This window comes from Bos grunniens, chromosome 2, assembly GCF_055505025.1.
Source record: "Bos grunniens cultivar Pamir isolate PY7600 chromosome 2, Bosgru_T2T1.0, whole genome shotgun sequence".
NCBI classification, from domain to species: Eukaryota; Metazoa; Chordata; class Mammalia; order Artiodactyla; family Bovidae; genus Bos; species Bos grunniens.
In genome coordinates, this window is record NC_141166.1 from 62,028,544 (window position 1) to 62,045,418 (window position 16,875).

At 39.6% G+C, this 16,875-nt stretch overlaps 1 pseudogene; it reads right to left on the bottom strand.

Moving 5' to 3' along the window:
* Positions 1–4,407: 4,407 nt before the first annotated feature.
* Positions 4,408–5,056, bottom strand: LOC147378143 (mitochondrial fission factor pseudogene; annotated as a pseudogene).
* Positions 5,057–16,875: the final 11,819 nt, after the last annotated feature.

The window sequence follows — 16,875 nt, forward strand, 5'->3', positions numbered from 1 at the left end:
GAATCTTAAATATGACACAAGTGAACTTATCTATGAAACAGAAACAGACTCATAGACATAGAAAACAGACTTGTGATTGTCAAGGGGGAGAACGGGATAGGGGAAGAGTGAATTGGGAGTTTGGGGTTAGCAGATGCAAATAATGTATATGGAAAGGATAACAACATGATCCTACTGTATAGCACAGGGAGCTATAGTCAGTACCCTGTGATATGAAAAAGAATGTGTGTTTGTGTGTATATACATATATGTAGAGCTGAATCACTTTACTGTATAGCAGAATTTAAGATATAATTAATCAACTATACTTCAGTAAAATATTTTTAATTAAAAAAACTTAGAAAGATGACATTTTGTTCAAGATATTGGTAGGTAATAAGAGATTTCTATCTACCTACAAAGTTTGAAGAAATGGGTGATCTATTTAGCGTCTATGTCAACTCCATCAACATGAATATTACATTGATAAGAAATCATAGACCTTCCCCCAACTACTTCACCCCATTTGTTTGCTTCTAATTTAACTCGTATAATTAACACTTATAGCCAACATCATCCACAATACTTATTTGACATCTCTTTTGTATGATGATACTGCTTTGTGTACATAGAGATACATTAGTTATGGTTCTCATGCTAAATCATTTCATTTAATTTTTTAAATATCCTTCACACTTGTTTACTTACTTTATTTCTATGCCTCTCCTGTGTATTTCATATTAGTGGAAATATATTTTTTTATCCCCTAACAAATGAGGAACTAGCAATCTCGCTGAACACTGGCTATAGGTAGGTAGGAAACGGTAGCTAGAGTGCTTCTCAGCTCACATTGTAACCTTAGGCAATTTATTTAATTTTCTCAGCCTCAGTGTGTTTCATCTCTTTAAAAAATGTGTATCATAAGCTCATTGGGAATATTCAATGAAATAATGTATGTCAAGCACTTAGCACAATTCCTGGCACATATAAAACTTTAAACAATGGAAGATCAACAGCATTGCCTTGACCTGCATAAAATATTTCTGAGGGAGAGAATTTACTTTTTACTTCATCCCATTCAAGAGTCCTTGTCATCATCTGATCTTTTAATCACATTGGTATAAGTGACCAATGCAAAGGAAAATTAACTGTCTTAAACATAAGATCTTTGTAAACTAATTATTTGTCCTCCAGATTGGTCTGAGGATGTGACTGGAGGCATCATGGTTCAGCAGAAGCTTCTGGACTCTTCTACAATGAGTCCAACACACATACAGACTTTTGTGGGCCTTGTAATAGGCTTGGGCTCCTAGGTGGCACCAGTGGTAAAGAACACACCTGCCAATGAAGGAGACATAAAAAACACAGGTTCAATCTCTGGCTTGGGAATCCCTGGAGGATAGTATCACAACCCACTCCAGTATTCTTGCCTGGAGAATCCCACAGACAGAGGAGTCTGGTGGGCTACAGTCCATAAGGTGGCACAGAGTTGGACACGACTGAAGTGACTTAGCGTGTGCACACACGTGCACACACACACACAACACTAGTGCCACCTGGGAAACTCCAATAGGCTTGCTGACTAATAAGCTAAAGGTCTATTAACTGGAGTAATTATAGTCAGTATCAGGGGTAATGAAGAACCGATGATGTACTTAGCCTGGGTTCTCTTTCATCACTTCATCACAACTAAAGCATAGAAGAGTCTACAATAACTTCAAATACAGTTAAAGTCTGAACACCAAATTATTTAACACTGCCATCAAACCAAAACCCTAAAGTCCATGTCGTTTCCTTAATTGCATTTCCAATCCACCAGAGCATGTGCTAGTCAATCCTTTCCAGTCACCATCATTATCAAGCATCCTTCACATGCTTACTATTGTGTAGTAAATGAAATTTAAAAAACTAACAATTACTGTGTCTCAACAATGTGTGTAGACCCCAGGGCAAGGTATCTTCATACTTAATATCTACCAATTTTCAAAACTGCTTCTTAAGGAGACTTTCAATAATCCCATTTTAGAGATGAGAAAACTAAGCCTTTGAAAAGGAAGATACTTACCTATAATCACATATAAGAGCACAAAGACATGATTTTGGCCTCGGAAAAAGTCTTGTATGGAGACTCTAAGAAATATTGTAAGAGTATTTAAAAGTGATCAGCTCAGGGGAAGAATAGATTCAATGTCAAGAAGGCCAGTTTTCAAGGTATACTGTCCACAATCACAGAATAATTGGGAGTCCACCCATCTTCACTACTTCAACCTTCACCCCAACTCTCTATTCTTGGAATAAGCTTGCCTGGACCAGGAGGGAAGGCCATTCAGTCTCTATCCTTTTTAAGCAGTGAGGTTCTGCTTTCTCAGTGGTCTTCTCCAAAGCCTCTACACGTTACCACAAACAGAGCTTTCTTTCCATCTCCCTCTTGCCTTTGTGTTCCTTGTTCACTAAGTGGTATTTACTCACTAGACTGCAACTGTAGCATTCTTTTAAAAACCTCCTGCTGAAAAGTGTAAAATCCATCCTCTCAGCCCGTTACTTGCAAAATGAAGTGTAAGCTGCCTGCCTAGCCTTCAACCTCAACTGCCTCTCCTCACTCCTTGAGCCTGCCATTCACTGTGGCAACAGAAATGCCATTCATCCCACGCCTTTTCTAGAATCTAAACTGCTGTTACTGTCCCTCTGCTCAGGAGCCACTTTGTCATCTAGCCATGGCCTCTGCATGCCCCTTACCAAACACTTGGATCTGACATCACCTGACCCAGCAAATTTTTCTCTGACATAAGTTTGTGGTGTTAAATGCTCTTCTTATGTGCCTGTAAAATACTCTAGGATTATCCTCATCCCAGAAATACTGACATCAATTTTTAATGGCCCATTTATGTGTCTCTCTCTCTTCCTATAATCTGAATTCTTTCACAAAAGGAATTATACTTATTATGGTACCAAATACTGCTAGTCATGTTTAGCTCAGTGTTTGTGAAATTATTTAGAGTTTTCCATAGATGAGTAGGATTTATGTAAATTGTTATGCTTTCTTTATATTTATTTGAAAAAAAATCTTTCACTTGTGTCCTATTATTTATTATTTAGTAGTGATGAGAAATTTTCTTTTTGATAATGTTTTAAGTTAATTTGAAAAAAGAAAAAGAGGAGAAATAAGTAAAACTTAGTCCAAACGTCAAAAAATGTGAAAATGGTACAGTCAGTCAGTTCAGTTGCTCAGTCATGTGTTACTCTTTGTGGCCCCATGGACTGCAGCATGCCAGGCTTCTCTGTCCATCACCAACTCCCAGAGCTTACTCAAACTCACGTCCATCAAGTCAGTGATGCCATCCAACCATCTCATCCTCTGTGGTCCCCTTCTCCCTCCTTCAATCTTTCCCAGCATCAAGGTCTTTTCAGATGAAAAGATCAGTTCTTCACATCAGGTGGCCAAAGCATTGGAGTTTCACCTTCAGCATCAGTCCTTCGAGTGAATATTCAGGACTGATTTCCTTTAGGATGGACTGGTTGGATCTCTTTGCAGTCCAAGGGACTCTCAAGAGTCTTCTCAAACACCACAGTTCAAAAGCATCAATTCTTCGGCTCTCAGCTTTCTTTATAGTCCAACTCTCACATCCATACATGACTACTGGAAAAACCATAGCTTTGACTAGATGGACCATTGTAGGCAAAGTTATGTCTCTGCTTTTGAATATGCTATCTAGGTTGGTCATAGCTTTTTTTCCAAGGAGCAAGCATCTTTTAATTTCATGGCTGCAGTCACCATCTGCAGTGATTTTTGAGCCCAAAAAAACAGTCTTTCACTGTTTCCATTGTTTCCCCATCTATTTGCCATGAAGTGATAGGACCAGATGCCATGATCTTAGTTTTCTGGATGTTGAGTTTTAAGCCAACTTTTTCTCTCTCCTCTTTCACTTTCATAAGAGGCTCTTTAGGTTTTTCTTCACTTTCTGCCATAAGGGTGGTGTTATCTGCATACCTGACGTTATTATTATTTCTCCCCGCAATCTTGATTCCAGCTTGTGCTTTATCCAGCCCAGCATTTGACATGATGTACTCTAAGTTAAATAAGCAGGGTGACAATATACAACCTTGATGTACTCCTTTCCCGATTTGGAATTAGTCTGTTTTTCCACGTCCAGGTCTAAGTGTTGCTTCTTAACCTGTATACAGATTTTTCAGAAGGCAGATCAGGTGGTCTGGGATTCCCATCTCTTAAAGAGTTTTCCACAGTTTGTTGTGATCCACACAGTTGAAGGCTTTAATGTAGTCAATAAAACAGAAGCCGAAGAGAATGGTACAATAATGGCCAAAATATGGGAGGCCCTGGCTTACCTTGGCTTTTTGTTTTTTTGGAAGTTTGCAAATTCTTTATATTTCCAGATGTTGAGACAATATTTTTGAGAGTTGAGGTTACCTCTAGTGGCAAAGCCAGAGCCAGCTATTAGGCAGCCAGAATGATACAGTAATTGAATATATGACCATTTCTCTTTTAGCACAATCTTTGTTCTCCTCTTCAAGAAGTTGTAGACATCTATTTAGTTTGATTATCTGTCATCTTAATTAAGCTCCATCTACAACTGTCATGTCTTCTGAAGTTCCTTCAGTCATTGCCTGTATATTTGAAATGCCATACATGGAGTCAGTTCTGACCAGCTGTTCATTTTTGCAAACAGCATTTTCACTCACAGAGTGCTCCTTTTTATCCTGTCAACTGCATGGATTTCTTGACTTTGAGGCGCTGGAGGAGGTGTTTCTAATCCAGAAAATTTGGTGGTCTTTCATTTAGCATAAGCGCATGAGATGGTGTTTTTAGTGCCAGAGGTTTAAAGGGATTTGACTGTATAAGGTCAAGATCTACTGGTCTTCAAAATCGAATGTTTTCATTATTTCCTCTACCACAATTCTCTCTGGAACCTGCATAATCACACTAGTATTTGAAACTCCTTCTTGGAATCCTTGTTACAGGTCAGCATTTGGTTGTGCCACCTTTAATTTTTCCAGACCCTCATTTGCTAACAGTTTTGGTGTATTATATTTTATATTGAATTTGACTAATTTCAGCCATCTCAGCAGCAGTGGGAGAAGGAAAGGCTGTCTAAATCACTAAATGTGTACCAACTACTGCTTGCTTTTTGGCATTATCTGCTTCTGTGCCTCATATTAAATCCTTTAACTTACTTCAATATGCATGCCTAGATTTAGAGTTACTTTTGTCCCCCGGGGCTCTGGAGGGTCCTGGGGAAGGGCCACCACCCACCAGCTCCTGGGGAGCTTGGGTGGATGGTCTCAGAGGCTGTTGGCCAAGCGCACAGAGGCACCTGGGCAAACCTTACCCTGGCTTCTTAACACAGACCTCTTGTAGGGTCAATAAGAGAGATATCTTGGAGCAAAGAGCCCTTTGGAAGTTTATAACACCCTGTTTTAAGAGATTAGCTTTGCCCTGAAACTACCTGCTTCCAGGACAGATATCTGGAGGGTTAAAACCAAAAAATTTTTAAATTAGATTTGAGCCCTGGTTCTCCTGCTGGGCTTCCTGGGTAACTCACCTTATAAAGAATATGCCTGCATTGAGGGAGATTTGGGTTTGATCCCTGAATTGAGAAGATCCCTTAGAGAAGGGAAAGGCTACCCAGCCCAGTATTCTGGCCTGGAGAATTCCATGGGCTGTATAGTCTGTGGGGTTGCAAAGAGTTGAACATGACTGAGTGACTTTCACTGTCTGCTGCTGGAAGAGGAAATTATGGCTGCTGATATGGGGCCTGTTCACCTGGTTATCTGAGTCACAAATCAGAACACCACTTGTATTCCCTTTCACATGCTCTGTGGCCTAGATTTCAGAAGTACATGGGTTCAAGGCAACTGTTCTCCTCTCAAGTCAGAGAAGCATATCATATTTAGGGACTTGCAAAATCTCAGAACACAATTTGGCTGATGTTCTTCAGTTTCTTGTGAAGAAAGTCTAAGGTATGGGAAGTCACTCAAAGACATCAAAGCCTTTGGGAGAAAAATCAAAGTCCAATCTGAGACTCGCAGAACTTCAAGTCACATGTCCTTTAGACTATGGGCACTGAAGCCTGCGTCCATCCTATGACTACCAAACCAAAGGTCAAGGCACAGGAGCAATGTGCCATTTCCTTGCATCCAGGAGCAATGCCATGGAGGCAGGTTCAAGTATAACCAACAGTCCTCCCTTTATGGAACTCCAGAAGACGACACACTATAGACCACTAAAGAAGTGGTGTGGGGCAGAGAGATGTGGACACACAGGACCACAAGTGAGCAGGACAAGACAATTTGCTCCCCCCCCCCCAAAAAAAAAATCATATCTCTATAAAGGGCAAGATGTGGTTCGTAAACTCTGTAACTCCACGAAAAGTCTTTTGAGAATTTCACTTGTCGACTTTTACTTACAAATGTGAAAAGCATTCCAAACAAGTGAGCCCCTTGGTCCTAGAGATTTCTTTCCAGATCCTTCAAGTCCACCTCCCAGAGGCTTCCTCACCAGCCCACAAAATTCAGATGAGAATTCTGCATGAAGCATTCACCACCAGGCTTACTTGCACTGATGTAAGAGCTACAGCTACTCTTCAGAACGACTAATGTCACAGAAATTGATACAAATCAATCATCCACGTCATAATTAACTTAGGTTTTCTTTATGGCCAATTCTGAAGAACTTCCCAGCTTTTTCATACATTCCATTTTTGAAACCAGATACAGACGTGGCAATTAAGGAAAGAACCCATCCCATATCAGTCATAGGTTTATTGCTTCAAATAGTTCCCCAACAGATTCCTGAGGGGCAACCCTGACCTGATGCCACATGTTACCTTTTTGTCCCCCTCCAACCAGCAAATTTCTTGCTGAGTGCTTTCAGTGGCTCAGCACACATCTCTAGACTGCAGGTCTGTCTGTAACCCAACCAAAATGCCATAGATGATCTTGAGAGAGAAAATGAACATCCTGGTTTACTGGATTCTGTCTTAAAAAAAAGAAATTATTTAGCTGTGCCAGTCTTCATTGCAACATGCAGGATCTTTGATCTTCATTGTGGCATGTGAGACCTTTAGCTGCAGCATGTGGGATCTAGTTCCTGGACCAGGGATCGAACCTGGGCCACCAGAGTTGGGAGCATGAAGTCTTAGCCACTGGACCACCATGGAATTCCCTCACTGGACTCCATCCTTGCTTTTAGGATAAAGTTTCCATAGCAAAATTTTTTCATGTTATAATTCCTCCTACTGTTTCAGTGTCATTTTATGCAGCTGTTGAACAACTAATTTCCACATCTTTTAGGTGAAATCTGCTGAAGGATCTGATCATCCTCATCTTTCTCCTCTCATTTAGAATGTCCTAGTTCCCCTCCACCTCTTTCCATTTTCACCAGATAACATACATGTGTTCTTGGAGGTTCAGTTCTGAACTTATTCTCTGAGAAGGCCACTAGCATGACCCACTTGGAGACAAAGTTGGCCAGAAAATTAACAATTTGTGATAGTACATTGTCATTATCTGTGGGTGTCTGTTTCTCTTCCACTAGCAAGTGAACAGTTTGAAGGAAGCAGTGATATGATCTTAACAAGTAGGGATTTGCAGCACCTGCCTGGTGGTAGATTCTTGGTAAATGATTGATCAATGGAAAAAAACATGTCCTAAACATTTACAACCTGTGACGGTGACCCAGAGACTTCTCCTAGACATGATCAAAATGTGCTTAAACTGCTGCTGTATATTTGTGAAAATAACCCATAGGTGTCAAATGAGCTGTAGGGAGGCAGTTATTGATTATATAGTGTGTGTGTGCGCTCAGTCCTGTCTGACTCTTTGTGACCCCATGGACTATAGCCCGCCAGACTCTTCAGTCTTTGGAATTTTCTAGGCAAGAATACTGGAGTGGGGTGCCATTTTCTCCTCCAGGGATATTTGTCTCAATCACACACTCTTATTTTCTCTGGCCTGGAATTCATGATCTGATTTTCCAACTCTAGGATAAATATACTAATATATTCCTAGGCACACTGAGAATAAACCTTAATGAAAGGCAAACATTCAGAAGCATCTCTGGCTGGCAGACCACCCCAGAGGAGCAAATGGACAAGGAACAGCACTCACAGGGTCATTACACTGCTTCCCTTCCATGACAATTATGCAAATAAAGTTTTGATTTGCCTTCTCCTCCTTAAAATATATATAACTGAACCACCTTGCCTTACACCTCAAACTGACACAACATTGTAAACCAACTAGACTTCCATTAAAAAAGAAAACAACTGGTTACTTTTCTCTCTTTGTAATTAGAGGTAGGTTATCCTTTTCTTTCCAGAGGAGCTTAAGTCATCTATCCTTCTTACTTTTGCAAATAATTCTATTCTGGCAAATATTTGCCCAAAATCCATGGGGCCTTTCTTGTTATGACTTTTCAGTCTGGCAAAAAAGATGCTAATTACACACCTGTGAGGCTTCCATATTGGCTGTGCTGGTCTGGCTGTGTTTTCAGCTTCCCAGGGTATCAGCTTTTGAGGGGCTTCCTGCTTTGGTGCTTAGGGCTGGCCAATGAGAAGGGTCCTCCCCATGCCATAGAATACAGTCATTCACAGAGACCTGACAATTCAAACAAGACCTTCTCTTGGTATGCTTTTTTTTTTTTTCCTGTCAGTTTCAATTTTAAAATATCAAATTTGCCGGATATGCGATGAGGTTCAAATGAATCACTGGTCAAAAGGAGACATTTTAATAGGCTTATCACTAAAATGCCCAAAGTGATCTTTGAAGTTACAGCCTAGACCAGCCAAGTGGTTTAATTCTGTCTTGGCAAATCAATACCTTTGTATGAAATTTCTAAAAGGCATAAGGACATAAAATGTTTGTTTATTCTAACTTGTTCCCTCTGCCAGTAACTGTCAAGCTTGGCAATGATTATATGCATAAATAAAAAACCAAGTTATTTGAACTCTGACAGATATGACAAAATGGCAATATCTTCATTTTTATTAAAAAAATCTATCTATTTTAATTCACTACTGTAATATTGCCCCAGAAACATGTCTGGAATGCACGTTATACCCTGCACAAATATTGGTTGAATTAATTATTTAATTTAACAGATAAGAAAAACAAAGCTTGCTATCTCATTTCCATCAAGAAGACTGAAGGTTTTTCACCAGATCGCAATGGCTCCCAAATCACAAATACAAACAAGGATGCACATACACATATACAGTAAAGTCAAGGGCAGGCTCACTTTTATAGTTAGGTCAAAGCAGAGGAACTAACCTAACACCTCCATTGGTATCAATTCTATTCTGTATGTCCATTAATATAACTTGATATGGGACATATATTTATGGCTACATCATTGATCATGTTCCAATCTGACCAACAAAAAACAGATTTATGTTCCCAAAACTTGCTTTAAAATCAAAATTTTTCACCCTCTACTTTTTTACTTTTGTAAGTGTAAAGGATATTGACAAGTACCTACTTGTCACTCTTCACGTCTCACTCTCACAAAATGTTGGCAACACACTGTCTATTTTATACAATTGTTTTTTTTCTGAATTAAAATGAATATGCTTACATTGATCCTTGCTGAATTTCAAGAGTTTGCTTGTTCCCTTATTTTCTAGCCTGACATGATATTTTGAATATTCTATCCAGCAGATGAACTATTTATCTGCCTCTGTAATACATGTGAATTTGATAAGCTTGCATGATATGCCTTTGCTTGAGTTGTGTCTTAGATTATAGAACAACACAGAACCCTGTGGAAGACCATTAGATCACTCTGTCCCATTAAAAAGTGAAATACTCCTCGGGCACTGCTCTTTTAATATCTATAACTCCATGTATTTGCATTATCAACCAGCCAGTGTTTCTCAATCATATCCCCAAGACTATTTAGAATTATTGTCAAAAAACTGAGAAAATTGTTAAACTGTAAGCAGAATTTTGTTTAATGCTTTCTTATGCATTTCCTCATTTTCATGACTCTTCCTGAATGATAGTCCTGGGTTGGTGTTATGTATTCTGTATACAGACGTGTATCCTCAGAAAATGTTCTCTTTCCTCTGGACAAGCCTAGGTTTCACTGTCCATCAAATGAGTATAGTAATAATCATCAATATGAAGAGAAATCATGCATTTTAACAGCCTAGAAATGAGCTCACAATACACTGCACTCAATCCATATCACTCTCATTTTCTTACCCGTTCCTTTGCTCTCATCACTTCCATGTTTCCCATAAATCCTTAATACCTTTTTTGTCTGCAGGACCATCACTTGATCCAGACATCATAATATTCAGAGTTAAATCAAACTAAAAGAGACATTACCTTTTGCTAAACCAATCCATTCTATGTTTCATAATTGTTTTATTTTTAAATTTGTTGTTATTCAGTGGCTAAGTCATGTCCGACTCTTTTGGGGAGCACATGTATATCTGTGATGGATTCATTTTGATATTTGGCAAAACTAATACAATTATGTAAAGTTTAAAAATAAAATAAAATTTAAAAAAAATTTACAAAGAGTAAAATTACCTCTCTCTGGTGGACAGCTCCATGGGTTTTGATGTATGCTCAGTTGTGTGGAATGCTTTTGTGACATCATGCACTATAGCCCACCAGGCTCCTCTGTCCATGATATTCTCCAGGCCAGAATGCTAGAGCAGGTTGCCATTCAGTTCTCCAGGGAATCTTGCTGATGCAGGGACTGAACCCTGTCTCCTGTGATTCCTGCAATGGCAGGTAGATTCTCTACCAATGACCCACCTGGGAAGCCCTTTGATAAATGCATAGAGTAATATATCTACCACCCCACACAAGATACAGATGCATTCCTCATCCCCAAACATTTTCCTCATGCTGTCTCTGTGGTCAGAGACTCTGGACTTAAATTCTATCAACCACTGGTCTGTTTTCTCTTCCCATAATTTTTCCTTATGGTAAATCCAAGTAAATCATGGTAATCCAAGTCTATGCCCTGACCAGTAATGCTGAAGAAGCAGAATTTGAATGGTTCTATGAAGACCTACAGGACCTTCTAGAACTAACACCCAAAAAAGATGTCCTTTTCATTATAGGGAACTGGAATGCAAAAGTAGGAAGTCAATAAACACTTGGAGTAACAGGCAAATTTGGCCTTGGAGTACAGAATGAAGCAAGGCAAAGGCTAACAGAGTTCTGCCAAGACAATGCACTGGTCATAGCAAACACCCTCTTCCAATAACACAAGAGAAGACTCTACACATGGACATCACCAGATGGTCAATACCAAAATCACACTGATTATATTTTCTGCAGCCAAAGATGAAGAAGATCTATACAGTCAGCTCCCGGTCTTGCTTTTGCTGACTGTATAGATCTTCTTCATCTTTGGCTGCAGAAAATATAATCAGTGTGATTTTGGGAAAACCACAGAGAAGGCAATGGCACCCCACTCCAGTACTCTTGCCTGGAAAATCCCATGGACAGAGCAGCCTGGTAGGCTGCAGTCCATGGGGTTGCTAAGAGTTGGACACGATTGAGTGACTTCATTTTCACTTTTCACTTTCATGCGTTGGAAAAGGAAATGGCAACCCACTCCAGTGTTCTTGCCTGGAGAATCCCAGGGACGGGGGAGCCTGGTGGGCTGTATCTCTGGGGTCGCACAGAGTCGGACATGACTGAAGCGACATAGCAGCAGGGAAAACCACTAGACCATTCAGGTATGAACTAAATCAAATACTAACGATTACACGGTGGAAGTGAAAAATAGATTTAAGGGACTAGATGTAATAGACACAGTGAGAGAAGAACTATGGACGGAGGTTCATGACATTGTACAGGGAGCAAGACCATCCCAAGAAAAAGAAATGCAAAAAAGCAAAATGGCTGTCTGAGAAGGCCTTACAAATAGCTGTGAAAAGAAGAGAAGTGAAAAGCAAAGGGGAAAAGGAAAGACATACCCATTTGAATGCAGAGTTCCAAAGAAGAGCAAGGAGAGATAAGAAAGCCTTCCTCAGTTATCAGTGCAAAGAAATAGAGGAAAACAATAGAATGGGAAAGACAGGAGATCTCTTCAAGAAAATTAGAGATAAAAAGGGAACATTTCATGCAAAGATGGGCTCAATAAAGGACAGAAATGGTATGGATCTAACAGAAGCAGAAGATATTAGAAAGAGGTGGCAAGAATATACAGAAGAACTGTACAGAAAAGATCTTCATAATGCAGATAATCACAATGGTGTGATCACTCACCTAGAGCCAGACATCCTGGAATGTGAAGTCAAGTGGGCTTTAGGAAGTATCACTACGAACAAAGCTAGTGGAAGTGACGGAATTCCAGCTGAGCTATTTCAAATCCTAAAAGATGATGCTGTGAAAGTGCTACACTCAATATGCCAGCAAATTTGGAAAACTCAGCAGTGGCCACAGGACTGGAAAAGGTCAGTTCTCATTCCAATCCCAAAGAAAGGCAATGCCAAAGAAAGTTCGAAGTACCGCACAGTTGCACTCATGTCACACACTAGTAATGCTCAAAATTCTCCAAGCCAAGCTTCAACAATACGTGAACCATGAATTTCCAGATGTTCATGCTGGTTTTAGAAAAGACAGAGGAACCAGAGATCAAATTGCCAACATCCACTGGATCATCGAAAAAGCAAGAGAGTTCCAGAAAAACATCTATTTCTGCTTTATTGACTATGCCAAAGCCTCTGACTGTGTAGATCACCACAAACTGTGGAAAATTCTTCAATAGATGGGAATAAAAGATCACCTGACCTGCCTCTTGAGATATCTGTATGCAGGTCAGGAAGCAACAGTTAGAACTGGACATGGGATAGCAGATTGGTTCAAAATAGGGAAAGGGGTACATTAAGGCTATATATTGTCACCCTGCTTATTTAACTTATATGCAGAGTACATAATGAGAAATGCTGGGCTGGCTGAAGCACAAGCTGGAATCAAGATTGCCAGAAAAAATATCAATAACCTCAGATATGCAAATGATACCATTCTTATGGCAGACAGTGAAGAACTAAGGAGCCTCTTGATGAAAGTGAAGGAGGAGAGTGAAAAAGATGACTTAAAGCTCAACATTCAGAAAACAAAGATCATGACATCTGGTCCCATCACTTCATGGCAAATAGATGGAGAAACAGTGGAAACAGTGGCAGACTTTATTTTGGGGGCTCCAAAATCACTGCAGATGCTGACTGCATCCATGAAAATAAAAGACACTCCTTGGGAGAAAAGTTATGACCAACCTAGACAGCCTATTAAAAAGTAGAGATGCTACTTTTACAACAAAGGTCTGTCTAGTTAATGCTACAGTTTTTCCAGCAGTCATGTATGGATGTAAGAGTTGGACTATAAAGCTGAGAGCTGAAGAATTGATGCTTTTGAAGTGTGACGTTGGAGAAGACTCTTGAGAGTCCCTTGAACTGCAACAAGATCCAACCAGTCCATCCTAAAGGAAATCAGTCCTGACTATTCATTGGAAGGACAGATGTTGAAGCTGAAACTTCAATACTTTGGCCACCTGATGGGAAGTGCTAACTCATTTGAAAAGACCTAGATGCTGGGAAAAATTGGGGGCAGAAGGAGAAGGGAACAGCAGAGGATGAGATGGTTGGATGGCGTTACCAACTCAATGGACATGAGTTGGAGTAAACTCTGGGAGTTGGTGACGGACAGGGAGGCCTGGAGTGCTGTGGTTCACGGGGTCGCAAAGAGTCGGACACGACTGAGTGACTGAACTGAACTGATCTTCTTTGGCAGGATGTCTATTGAAATTTTTCTTGTTTTCTAATTGAATTTGTTCTTACTGTTGAACTTTTAGAAGTTCTCTATATATTCTGCATACAAGTACTTTGAGAATTATGATCTGAAAGTATTTTTTCCAGTCTGCAGCTTGCCTTATTTATTCTCTGACTATAATTTTTTGCATAGCATTAGATTAAGAATTTGGTAACATCCAATTTATTATTTTTTAAAAAGTTCAAAGGACCATACTTTGAAGTTATGTAGAACTCTCTGCTTAGTTCAAATCACATATTTTTTATCTTTCTTTTTCTAGAAGTTTCATAGTTTAACAGTTTATCCGCATGTACATGATCCATTTTGAGTTAATTTTATATAAGATGGAGGAATAGGCTGAAGTTCTATTTTACTCAAATAGATGTCTAATTTTTCCAAAATTATTGTTCAAAAGACATTTTCCTTAATTACTTTTGTACCTTTATCAATAATAAATTGACTATATTAATCTGGACATATATATCTGGACTCTATTCTGTTCCATTGATCTTTATGTCTATTCTTTCACTAATTCCATGCCATCTTGGTTATTACAGCATTATAATAAGATTTTAAATGAGGGATTGTGAGTTCTGCAATTTTCTAACTTTTCAATATAAATTGTTCCTTGCCACATAAATTTTAAAATTAGATTATTGATACCTACAAAAAAGTCTGTTAGGATTTTAATTAGGATTGCACTGAATCTACAGACTTCCCCAGCTATACCAAGTCATGACATTTTTACATAGTTGAACTAGCCATGAAATTAAAAGACAGTTACTCCTTGGAAGGAAAGTTATGACCAACCTAGATAGCATATTCAAAAGCAGAGACATTACTTTGCCAACAAAGGTCCATGTAGTCAAGGCTATGGTTTTTCCAGTGGTCATGTATGGATGTGAGAGTTGGACTGTAAAGAAAGCTGAGCACCAAAAAATTGATGCTTTTGAACTGTAGTGTTGGAGAAGACTCTTGAGAGCCCCTTGGACTACAAGGAGATCCAACTAGTCCAACCTAAAGGAGATCAGTCCTGGGTGTTCATTGGAAGGACTGGTGCTAAAGCTGAAACTCCAATACTTTGGCCACCTCATGCGAAGAGTTGACTCATTGGAAAAGACCCTGATGCTGGGAGGGACTGGGGGCAGGAGGAGAAGGGGACGACAGAGGATGAGATGGCTGGATGGTATCACCAACTTGATGGACATGAGTTTGAGTGAACTCCGGGAGTTGGTGATGGACAGGGAGGCCTGGCGTGCTGTGATTCATGGGGTTGCAAAGAGTCAGACACGACTGAGTGACAGAACTGACCTGAACTATCCCTGATCCTGGTCTTTCATGCGAGATCACATCCTTTTCTTCTGTACCTACAGTACACCAGCAATAAGCCCCTTCTCTCAATCCCTTTCCCTCCCTGCCTTCTATTTGCATTTTTGCATATTACTTACAATTAGAATAGAGTAAGCAAAAGATTCATTTGAGCTCATACCTAGTTCAGGACAGAAAGGCTATAAGTAACACAAGCGTGAAGTGACATGAAACTTAATAATCTCTATGGATAGTTCAGTTCCAATCCAGCCAAAATATTCTCTAACATACCAGCCTAAACCTACATAAACCCTAACTGACTCAAGCACATATTTAATAGTGATTTCCTTAGGCTCTGTTTAAGACTTCTCTTAATGCATCCACTGATGTACTCTGCCATCTGATACATCAAGATACCACTCCAGCCCATGGTAGCTTTGACAGCTAGATTTGCCAATGCTTCGAAGTACTCCCACCTCTTCTCTTCAAGGCCACAATTACTTGATCCCCATCTCAGATGATATAAAACATCAAAGGCAGTAAAAATATGTCTTGACCCAGCATTGAAATGGAACAAATCCTTTAGAGGGGAATGATGCAAAAAAACCTATCTTAATACGATAAATCACAAGATGCAAACCAAGACAATTATAACAGAAGAAGAATATCTCAGTTACTTTTAACCCAAACTGCTTAGGTCCCTTTTGCTAACAGAGTCCTGGTAAAGTGCAAGGAAGGGTTGCTTTCTTCTCATTGCTCCTTACTCACCCTTGAAAGAAGCCTTTTTAAAAAAATTTTAACTTCTTATTTTATATTGGAGTATGGTTGTTTAACCTATACACTGAGCACATCATGAGAAATGCCTGGCTGGATGAGTTACAAGCTGGAATCAAGAGAGATATGTGAAACATCAACAACCTTAGATATATGGGAGATACAACTCTAATGGCAGAAAGCTAAGAAGAAATAGACTCTTGATGAGGGTGAAGAAGGAGAGTGAAAGAGCCAGCTTAAAGCTAAATATTAACAAAACTAAGATCGTGGGACCCAGTCCCATTACTTCATGGCAAATAGAAGGGGGAAAGGTGGAAGCAATGACAGATTTCCTCTTCTTGGGCTCTAAAATCACTGTGAATGGTGACTGCAGTCTTATGAAACGAGAATGTGATTGCTTCTTGTCAGGAAAGCTATGACAAACCTAGACAGTGTGTTGAAAACCAGAGACTACTCTGCAGACAAAGTCCATATTGTCAAGGCTGTGGTCCTCCCAGTAGTCACTTACGGTTGTGAAAGCTGGACTGTAAGAAGGCAGAATGCCAAAGAATTGATGTCTTCAAACTGTGGTGCTAGAGAAGACTTCTGAAAGTCCCTTGGACAGCAAGGATATCAAGCCAGTCAATCTTAAGGGAAATCAACCTTGAATACTCATTGGAAGGACGGACGCTGATGCTGAAGCTCCAGTATTTTGGTCATCTGATACGAACAGCCAACTGTCCCTGATGCTGGTAAAGATTGAGGGCAGAAGGAGAAGAGGGTGTCAGAGGATGAAATGGATGTATGGCATCTCCGATGCAATAGACATGAACTTGGGCAAACTTCAGGAGATGGTGAGGGACATGGAGACCTGGTGGGCTGCAGTCTATGGGGTCGTAAAGTCAGACATGACTGGGTGACTGAACAACAGCAATAAATAGTTGATTAACAATGTTGTGTTAATTTCAGGTGTAGAGCAAAGTGATTCAGTTATACATATATGTAAATTATTCTTTTTCAAATTATTTTCCCATTTAGGTTTTT